Source organism: Musca autumnalis, unplaced genomic scaffold (genome assembly GCF_047663935.1).
Source record: "Musca autumnalis isolate F117 unplaced genomic scaffold, ASM4766393v1 scaffold_1, whole genome shotgun sequence".
Lineage (NCBI taxonomy): Eukaryota > Metazoa > Arthropoda > Insecta > Diptera > Muscidae > Musca > Musca autumnalis.
Window position 1 is genome coordinate 256,639,616 of NW_027411644.1, and position 10,627 is coordinate 256,650,242.

At 35.3% G+C, this 10,627-nt stretch overlaps 1 protein-coding gene across 2 annotated transcripts in view; it reads right to left on the reverse strand.

Moving 5' to 3' along the window:
• The window catches only part of LOC141389410 (facilitated trehalose transporter Tret1-like), a 42,884-nt gene extending 32,527 nt beyond the window's left edge, over window positions 1–10,357 (reverse strand). Inside the window, exon 1 of one of the 2 annotated variants that reach the window (XM_073960863.1) lies at window positions 9,573–10,256. The gene's annotated coding sequence lies outside the window, so the exon portion shown is untranslated. Of the gene's footprint in view, window positions 1–9,572 lie in introns of both variants that reach the window. The other variant, XM_073960865.1, reaches the window with a different exon arrangement.
• Between the last annotated feature and the right edge of the window lie 270 nt (window positions 10,358–10,627).

The window sequence follows — 10,627 nt, forward strand, 5'->3', positions numbered from 1 at the left end:
ATTAACCGATTTGGCCCACACTTTGTACATCGTGAAAGTTCTACCAGACTTAGATGAAGTTTAAATATGGACTCAATCGGTCCACTCCTTCGGGTACCTCCCACACAAAATTTGGGAAAAGTTCAGTTTAGGACCTGCTCTCGAATCTCTTCAATTTTTGTTGTAGCAACTTGTATTCTCTGTCCCCCATACGACGGTACAAGTTTTATAAGGGGCAAGTCCATACATCCTGAGAAAATAGCCTGAAAAGTGCAAAAAACCCCTATGACACCGTGTGTAATGGTTGGAGCACAAGATAAATCTCGAACGGATCTGCCAATTCGGTCCAAAATTTGGCCTTCGTAATATTTTGTCCCAACATAGTTTAAGTTCGAAGATAAACCATGTCGGTCCACTCCTTCAGGTACCTCCCTCACAAAAATTCAAAAATCTTCGGAAAAAATATGCGCACGATAACTCTTGAAGGCAGTAACTGATGTAAACCATACTCTGCACATCCTAATATATCTACCAGATATAGATCAGGTTCGAATATGAACTATATTTGTGCACTCCTTTAGGTACCCCCCAACCAAATTTCCGATAAGTTCACTTTAAGACCTGTTCTCGAATCACTTTGATTTTTGTTGAAGCTATTTGCATTCGCTACCTCCATTACGACGGTAAAAGTTTTTTAAGGAGCAGGTCCATATTTCTTGGGAAAACATCCCGAAAGGTGTAAAAAGCCCCATGTCACCATATGTGGCTCTAGAACTGTTCTACCGATTTGGTGCAACATTTGGTCTTCGTCATATTTTATCCAAACTTAGTTTCATGGGGCAATACCGGTCCCCAACTTCCGGTATTTCTCTCCAATATTTAAAAAATGTCATTAACATGTTAGGACGATATCACTTAAATGGTCCAAACTTTGGATCTCCTAATATTTTGTCAAAATTTAGATATCCTTCTAAAATGGCCCATATCGGTCCTCCCTAAGGGTACTTCCCCCACAAAAGTTCAACATTTGTGTTAATTCCTATTCCACATTTTTGTCGGCAAGTTCAAATGTTGAAAAAGGGCCACATAATTCTGAAGATCCGCTAAATACATTCTATCTGTCCGTAGATGAAATTTTCAATTAACATTGTCTGAGGGTATACCTCTGTCGGCAAAGCCGACTGACACTTTTTTACTTGTTTTATTTGAATTGTACTGACGAGTATCTCAGCTTTGGTTATATGCGTTTCAACAATGAAGAAATTCTGAACTTCCCATGTGGCATTTATGGTAAAATATCAGAGTTATTGTAAAAGGCGCTTAGCTATCACAATTTTAATATTTTGAAGTTTTTACTTCTGCTTCTTTTTGGTGTATTAAAGACATGTAAAATGCAAATCAAGAAGACTAACAAAGCTTTCCATCAGTACCAAGTAGATGTCGACAGTAGTAAAATATAAAATTAAATATTAATTATTTTGGTTCAGTTCGCCTTAAGTCATTTGGTATAAAAGCCAGATAGGTGAAAACTTAGTTTTCTCCCTAAAATAAATGTTTAGCTTATGCACTGTGTTAGTGGTGTAGGCTATCAAATAGTCGGTTCCGTCCCGACTAAAGGTTTTGCTCACTTGTTATACCCTACACCACACTGTGGTAAGGGGTATTATGTCTTTTTGTGCATTTGTATGTAACATACAAAACGAAACGAGATAGACCCAAAGGTCCTTCTAGGCATATGCATAAAATCATTTTCTGAGTCGATTTATGCATGTCCGTCCGTCTGTCCATGTATTTTGTTCGCAACGTACAGGTCGCATTTATTTTGTCCGATTGAGCTAAAAATTGGGGGATATCATTTCCTTAGTCATAGGAAGAACACTATTCACGGTGTGTCTTAACCAAATTTAAATGAAAGGTGCTTACACCTGAGAAGTTTTTGCCGATTCTGAAACTACAATGCTCATAGATGAATGAGTAATATCAAGATACAAAAAAAAAATCGCCGGAGGGATTTTCAAATAAATCGCGATTTAAGTTCACATTTTTAGGGGTTCTTTTGGTTTTCACGATTTTGCTTGGAAACTGCGAGCTCCTTGTAAATGGGCCTAAAGAAAATGTTGTAGCAGTGAAAATTCTGCACAAGATTGACCTTCCTGATATTTTCGTAGGTTTTACCGTTTTTGAGATATAGAAGTTCAAATTGAAACAATGAACTGACTGTATCGCCCCTTTATAAAACAATATCATGAAGGGTGCGCCTTAACTAACTTTTAATGAAAAACGCTTACACAGGGGACGTTTTTGTGAATTCTGAAACAGCAATGTTCATAGATGAGAAAAATCCCAAAACTAGAAAAAATTGCTGTAGGGATTTTTAAATAAATCGCGGTCAAAATTCACATTTTTAGGTGTTTTTTATGTTTTCACGATTTTGCTTGGAAACCGCAAGTCCTATCGGAATGGGACTAAAAAAAATGTTGTAGCTGTGAAAATTCTCTACTAGACTGAACTTTAGGTTTTTTGTAGGTTTTTTTCATTTTTGAGATATAGAGGTTCAGTTCAAATTTTTAGATTTTTATCTTGTCTTCAAGATTTTGCTTGAAAATTTTGTAGCTTTGAAAATTCTCTGTACCATTTTTGAGATATATACGTTTAAGTTGGGAAATTCCAGTCATAACATTGTTTTATAAGGAGACTTGTCCCAATTTGAATTGTCCCAATTTGAACTTCTATATCTCAAAAACGGTAAAACCTACGAAAATATCATAAAGGTCAATCTTGTGCAGAATTTTCACAGCTACAATATTTTCTTCAGCCCATTTCCATAGGGCTCGCGGTTTCCAAGCAAAATCTTGAAAACCTAAAGAACCCCTAAAAATGTGAACTTAAATCACGATTTACTTGAAAATCCCTCCGGCCATTTTTTTGTTTCTTGATATTTCTCATATATGAGCATTGTAGTTTCAGAATCTGCAAAAACTTCCCAGGTGTAAGCACCTTCCATTTAAAATGAGTTAAGGCGCACCGTGTATTGCTTTTGGTGAAAATCAGTTCAGATTTGGATATAGCTCCCATATATATTTTCGGCCGATTTCACGAATTTGCTGCGCCGAAAAACGCTAAATACGTCCGATTTTAATAAAATTAGGAATGTGTGACTGAATGCGGTCTAGAAATAAATGTGCCAAATTTGATCGAAATCGGTTCAGATGTGGATATAGCTCCCATATATATTTTCGGCCGATTTCACGAATATGCTGCACCAAATACGCTATATTTGTTTGATTTCAATGAAATATGGAATGTGTGTCTGACTTCGGTCTAAAAATAAATGTGCCACATTATATTGAAGTATGTTCAGATTTGGATATAGCTCCCATATATATTTTCGGCCGAGTTCACGTATTTGATGCACCAAACATCGGACGCTATATACGTCCGATTTTGATGAAATTTGGAATGTGTGACTGAATTCGGTCTAGAAATAAGTATACCATATTATATCGTAATCAGTTCAGATGTATATATATCTTCACATATATATTTTACATATTCACAGTGGTGTAGGATATCATATAGTTGGACCCGTCCGACTATGGCCCTTTCCTAATTGGTTTTTTTATTATTTAATGGAAAACATGTTCTTTTTTGCATAATGTTGATATTTAAGGAAGAAGTTGGTAAATTACAGTTTTAAAGTCCAGCTTCGCCACTTTCTAGACATGTTGTTGTCGATATGAGAACATTTTAAACAAAAATGTGGCGAAGGCGACCCATGTTACCATATTTATTTATTTATTTTTTTTTTTTTGTGAAAATAACATTGCAGAGGTTATAATCGGGACGTGGTCGACACTGTAATACTCTATAGATTCCTCCATAGAAGCTATTTGCTTATTCCAGTCCCTAAAAATGACTATCAGTTCTATCATTTCGACGTTAAACTTCCGTATTGTGTCTTTGCGTACATTCTTTACTGTGTTTAATTGGCTACGCAACTCTTCTGCAACAGAGAAGTGATCCGCGTCGATATTTTACCCTCAATTTGTTTTTTTTTTTTTTTTGATGTGGTGACATCCACATACCCTTATGTATGTATAGATGCTTAAATCTGGTACTACAAGATGTTCTCCTTTCCAATTTTGGCATTAAAATTCACTAGAATACATTTAATGTCATAGGCGACATGAAAAATCATATATGCGTTTAATTTTCAGCAGTTCTTTCAAATATCTACAGGTATTCTTCATTGAAGTGTGAATTTAACAGGATGAAAATGTATTGATTTTGTTTCTAATTCATATATATTTACAGTCAATATTCAACGAATTTTGTTCATTTTTGTCACTATAACGGCGGTATCTGAAGTAGCAATCGAACAGTTGTGCAAATATGTATGTAACTCATTGATGATTGAAGCATTTGTATTTCGCTTTTCAGTGGGGATTGTGCAAATTTGCAGTTGGCATAGATAGAGAAGAACCCTTTGTAGTAGAGAAAAGTGTGCAATAATTCTATTGTTGATTATATTTGCGCGCATCCAATCCAGTTGTATCGGGTTCATTGGCAATTAAATAAATACGAATACAATTAGATTTGTTTGATTAATTGCACCAGTTGATTTCTGATGACAAAAAGAAAATCGATGTCTGTCTTTCCTGTCAATTGAATTTTAGTTAATATTTGCACTGTGGCACATTATGACGAGTCTAAGGGTAACATTTTCAGCGTTGAGGTATTGCAACGAATGGGGGCTTTAAATGCACATGTGGCGCTTAGTACGTGCACACAAACGTAACGGTAAAAACTTGGATTTACTTGTATACAATCCAATATCGAAAACAAAGACACAGCAGCACAAATCCCAGAAGTATAAGAATCGGCAGTACTGGTGGATTACCAGCCATCTAGACGAAAACAAATCGGATGATTCTAAATTCCCTGTTTAAAAGAATACTAGAGAATCTTGTTACTATAGTCTACTCCACTTCCCATGTGGCATATACAACATTAGATAAAAAGTTATCTAATGTCTTATTTCAAGATGTTTGAATAGAATATCTGTCAAATAAATGACGCATTTGCCCTAAGTACTGGTTTTAAGTGCAAGTGTAAAGCGAACCTAATTCTGAAAATCTGCCAGTTTTGCCAACTGAAATATACCCCACTCCTTGTGGTATTCTTCTTCTCGGTTCTTATTCTTTTACGAGCCTATGACTGTAAAAGAATCACGAAAAATACCACAAGGAGTTGACCTAATTTTTCTACTGACCAAAACACGACACATTTGGTGGTAGGTGTGGAGTATTTCAGAATTTTCCGGGTCCTTGTCATGTAATGTGGACCACAAATATTACAGCTCTCGAAGTGTTGAATTTTATATGAATACCATCAAAAATCATCAGGACCAAAATAACTATAACGAACCATGTAGTGGCCTTTAACTGCATTTAAGTATCAAATGATAAACTTTTAAAGGGTTATGGCCAATTGAAAATTTTACAAAATCGAAATTTTTTTTGCCTCATTTTAAAGGGTAGAATAGAATATGTTGCGAAACATTTCGAATCGATCGGACAAAAATTGACTGAGATATGAGCGTTGGAAAGGAAAAAATCATTGTGATTTGTATGTAATATCGAAGTTTTAAACGCGGTTTTCTCGAAATGTAATTTTTGAAAGCGGTGCCCACTGTAGCTTGAAAACTGATGATCCGATCTTCATATATTTTTGTGGGATAATTGTCCTTAAGCGAGAGACTTTTTTCAAAATAATTTTTGTCATATTTACGGCGAAAAATATCAATTCATTCAGTTGAAATTGAAATTTAGATTTTAACAAGTAAAAAAGTATCAGTCGGCTTTGCCGACAGAGTTATACCCTCAGCCTGTGTGGATTGAAATACCTTTTCCCCCCAAAAAAATCTTATGTATTTAGGGGGTTTTCAAAATTTTGGGCGTATGAACCGACAAAAGTATGGATAAGATTAAAGCTCAACAATTTGCGGGGATATCGATAGATAGGGCTTTTTTTATATCATTGCCACTAGGAAACCCTTTGGTAAAAATGTCCAAAGGATCCTCGAACAGACCCTTTACCACACAAAAATGTTGAGCATTTGTGTGGTTGGTACCACAAGGATTGGACAGATATGACCCAAATTTGAACATAAACGTTTCGACAATATTTAGAAATCCAAAGTTTGGGCCAAATCGGTTGAGAAATCGCGCGTACCATTTTAGCGAATATTTTCGATCTTTTATGGGGGAGGTACCGGCAGGAGTGGACCTATAAGCACCACCTTCGAATCAATATATATAAAAATGGTGTAAAAATGTATAGTAATTCATAAAATGAGAACGGCTAGGCCGATTTCTGTAAAATTTTTTGTTAGTTATTCGTATTTTCGAGGAGAAGGTCTTTACGGAAGAAAATTTTGGAAAATCTCTCTGGAAAAGTCGGAAAATTGGAAAAATCGAAAATTGAGCTTTTGTATGAAATTTTATTCCTTAATATCGAGACGAAGTTCGCCGGGTCCGCTAGTTTCATATAATATTCGAAGAAATATTACAATATCCAAAGTGTGGACGAACGCAGTATTCGGTTCGAGCTCTCCAGCCACTACATATGGTGCCATTGGGGGTTATACAACTTTCGGCCTGTTTTCTCAAGAAGTATGGACTTGCCCCTGAAAAAAACTTTTACTGTCGTAATTGAGGCAGCGAATGCAAATTGCTTCAACAAAAATCAAAGTGATAGTTTTAAATTCAATTTATCCAAAATTTTGTGTGGGAAGTACCCGAAGGAGTGGACAAATATAGTCCATATTCGATCCTGATCTATATCTGGTAGATATATTAGGATGTGTAAATCATGGATAAAATCGGTCACTCCCATCACGAGTAATCGTGCGCACAATTTTTACGAACATTTTTGAACTTTTGTGGAGGAGGTACCTGAAGGAGTGGACCGACATGGCTTATTTTCGAACTAAAGCTATGTTTGCACAAAATATTACGAATGCCACATTTTGGACCAAATCGGCAGATCCGTTCAAGAGTTATATTGCGCTCCAACCACTACACATAGGGTTTTTTTACCTTTAAGGCTATTTTCTCAGGAAGTATGGACTTGCCTTTGATGAAACTTGTACCGTCGTATGGGGGGCAGTAAATACAGGTTGCTACAACAAGAATCAAAAGGATTCGAGACCAGGTCCTAAACTGAACTTTCCGAAATTTTGTGTAGGAGGTACCCGATGGAATGGACTGATTGAGTCCATATTGGAACCTCATCTAAGTCTAGTATAAATTCACATGAGTTCATACATTTTCCTTAGTGACCGATTTTGCCGATACTTTACACATCCTAATATATCAGGTTCGAATATGGACTTTATTTGTCCACTCCTTCGGGGACCTCCCACACAAAATTTTCGATAAGTTCACTTTAAGACCTACTCTGGAATCATTTTGATTTTTGTTGAAGCAACTTTCATTCGCTGCCTCAATTACGACGGTAAAAGTTTTTTCAGGGGCAAGTCCATACTTCTTGAGAAAACAGCCCGAAGGTTGTAAAAAACCCTCTATGGCACCATATGTAGTGGCTAGAGAGCACGACAACTCTCGAACCAAATACTGAGTTGATCCACACTTTGCATATCGTAATATTTCTTCGAAAAAATCCGTATTTTTGTCGATTCATACGTCCAAAATTTTGAAACCGCCTTAAATATATAGGTTTTTTTTTTTTTTTTTTTGAAAAAAAGTGTTTCAATTCACACAGGCTGAGGGTATATCTCTGTTGTAAAGCCGACTGATCCTTTTTTACTTGTTTTCTTTTAATTTTTGTCATTATTTTTGCCAACTATATTTTTCATTTTTGTAAATTGTTATCTGAATCATGAATTAATCAGCAAGAAATTTTGTATTTATTTGTAATGCGCACTTTGGTCTTAAAGAGTTTTTGCATTACTACATATGTATGTATGAATAATAAATAAATAAAAAGTTCAGTTTAGGACCTGCTCTCGAATCGCTTTGATTTTTGTTGTAACAATTTTTTTCACTGTACAAGTTTTAGCAAGGGCAAGTCCACACTTCCTGAAAAAACAGCCTGAAAGTTGCAAACAAAAAAAAAAAACCCTTGACACCTTGTGTAGTGATTGGAGCCCAAGATAACTCTCAAACGAATCTGCCGATTTGGTCCAAACTAAGTTTAAGTTTGAAGATAAGCCATATGGGTGCACTCCTTCAGGTACCGCCCCCATAAAAGTACAAAAATGTTCGGAAAAATTGTGCTCACTATAAATCTTGATGAGGGCGACCGATTTGGTCCATAGTTTACACATCCTAATATATCTACCAGATATAGATCATGTTCGAATATGGACTATATTTATCCACTCCTGTGGGTACCGTCCACACAAAACTTCGGATAAGTTCACTTTAAGACCTGCTCTCGATTCACTTTGATTTTTGTTGAAGCATTTTGCTGTTGCTGCCTCAATTACGACGGCAAAACCTTTTCCAGGGGCAAGTCTTCCTGCGAAAAAAGCCCGAAAAGTATAAAAACCCTCTATGGCACCATAAGTAGTGGCTGGGGATTACGATAACTCTCGAACTTATGAAACTATTTAGTTCAAAATTTTATCTTCGTCATATTTTGCCCAAACTTAGTTTCAGTTCGAAAATTGGCAATACCGGTCCACAACTTCCGGTACTTCTCCCCACAATTTAAAAAATATTTAAATATTTAAAATATTTTAAAAATGCACGATATCTCTTGAACGAGGCAATTTGTTCCAAACTTTGGATCTCCTAATATTTTGTTCAAATTTAGTTCAATTTCTAAAATAGCCATATTGGTCCTCTCCTTAGGGTGCCTCCCCCACAAAAGTGCAATATTTGTGTCTAAGTGCAGTTTAGGGTCTGTTCGAAGATCCTTTGGAAATTTATAACGATGCACGGTGGTCGAAATCACTGATCTAGCGGTGCGAAATAATTAACTTGGAAACGAATTGAAATATCTTTCTGAAATTTTGCATAAACTCAGTTTGTGTCCGTGGGTAATAATGGACTAAATATGAACAACATCGGCTAATATTTTGGTATAGCCCCCATATAACGGTACCTCCTGATATTCGGTATTTTGAGGATTTAAGCCACCCTTTCCTTCCAAATTAGTTGTACTTAGGGTTTCTAGTGATCACTAAACCTTTCCACCAAAAATTGTGGACATATGTACACGTTTGGGTATAGGCCCTTCCAATGTATCTCCCGATTTTCAGTATTTTGGGGGGTTTATAGCTACATTTTCCGGCAAAATTAGGTGTTTTTTGGTATTTGGGGTTCCCAGAGGACACAAACATTCTCCACCAAAATTCTGAGAAGACCCTAAATACATTCGATCTATCCGAAAATTTAATTTTCAATTTCATAGGCTGAGAGTATATCTCTGTCGACAAAGCCGACTGATACTTTTTACTTGTTTATGTACCAATGTATATATAACCTCATTATGAGTGTATAATACATATCCTAAAGTATGATTTACCAGTAATAAGTTTTATTTTATTATTAAGAAAAACTTACCCATGTTGCCTGTTTTATTTCTTTATATATCAGCAGAAAAAAATATTCTTTGTCAGATTTTTTCAGCAACGAAAAACAAAAATAACGTCAACTCCAATCTACAGCTGGCAATAATAGATTTAATACAAAAAATGTTATTGCCTCAACACAGCACTAAACAACTTTTCACACTTTCTTTAAAATTTACTCGTAAATATACAATTGAATTCAAACACTTTTACAGGATACTTGACGTACGGATCACAAATAAGTAGACACCCATTAAACGTTCTTTAACATATGCTTTGCAGTCTTAATCTTTTGAATTTCTTTTTAGTTCAGTTCTTTTCTTTTTTTCTTTTGATAATAATGCAACAATAATGCAAGCAATGTACAATAACAATGAATCTACTTAAGATACACTTAAACAATTCTTTTGAATGGATGATAATTTATTTTTAAATATTTAAAAGAACGCTTGATCTGCCGTCTGTCTGTCGTATAAAGAAAACACTTCGTGGCAAGTGCATATGTTTTTGTCACTTTTATTGTACGTTATTTGAATTGTTCCACACGACTTGAACTAAGTTTCAGTTTCAACTTTTGTATACGAATTTAGTTGTTATGACTAAATCACAGTTCGGGTGTTCGGTGCTCACACAAGCGTCAAGTGTGTCTTGATTTAAATGCGTTCACGAATGAACTGAATTGAGTTGAAAACGAAACTAAAAACTGAAGCTTAAACAAAAGAAATTGTCCCTCATTGGAATACTCGGTATTTTGTCCAGAGCTGTGATTATTGTTGTGGGCTTTGAAAAATATGAGTAGCAGTTTAGTTACTATTGTTGTTGTTGATAGCGTATGTGCGCTCTATCTGTTGTATCAGTGCACTTGATGTGCAACAAATAAAAACAAACTGTTTAATCTATAGATTATTGTGATACTTGATAATATTTTACTGGATGAAAGATGTCATTTTGGTGGAAAAGACAGCGCTCTTATAGTCAGGATGTATTAAAAATGTAAATTTTTAGAACATACAGACGTGTAATTTTAAAAAGGATAAATTATTATTA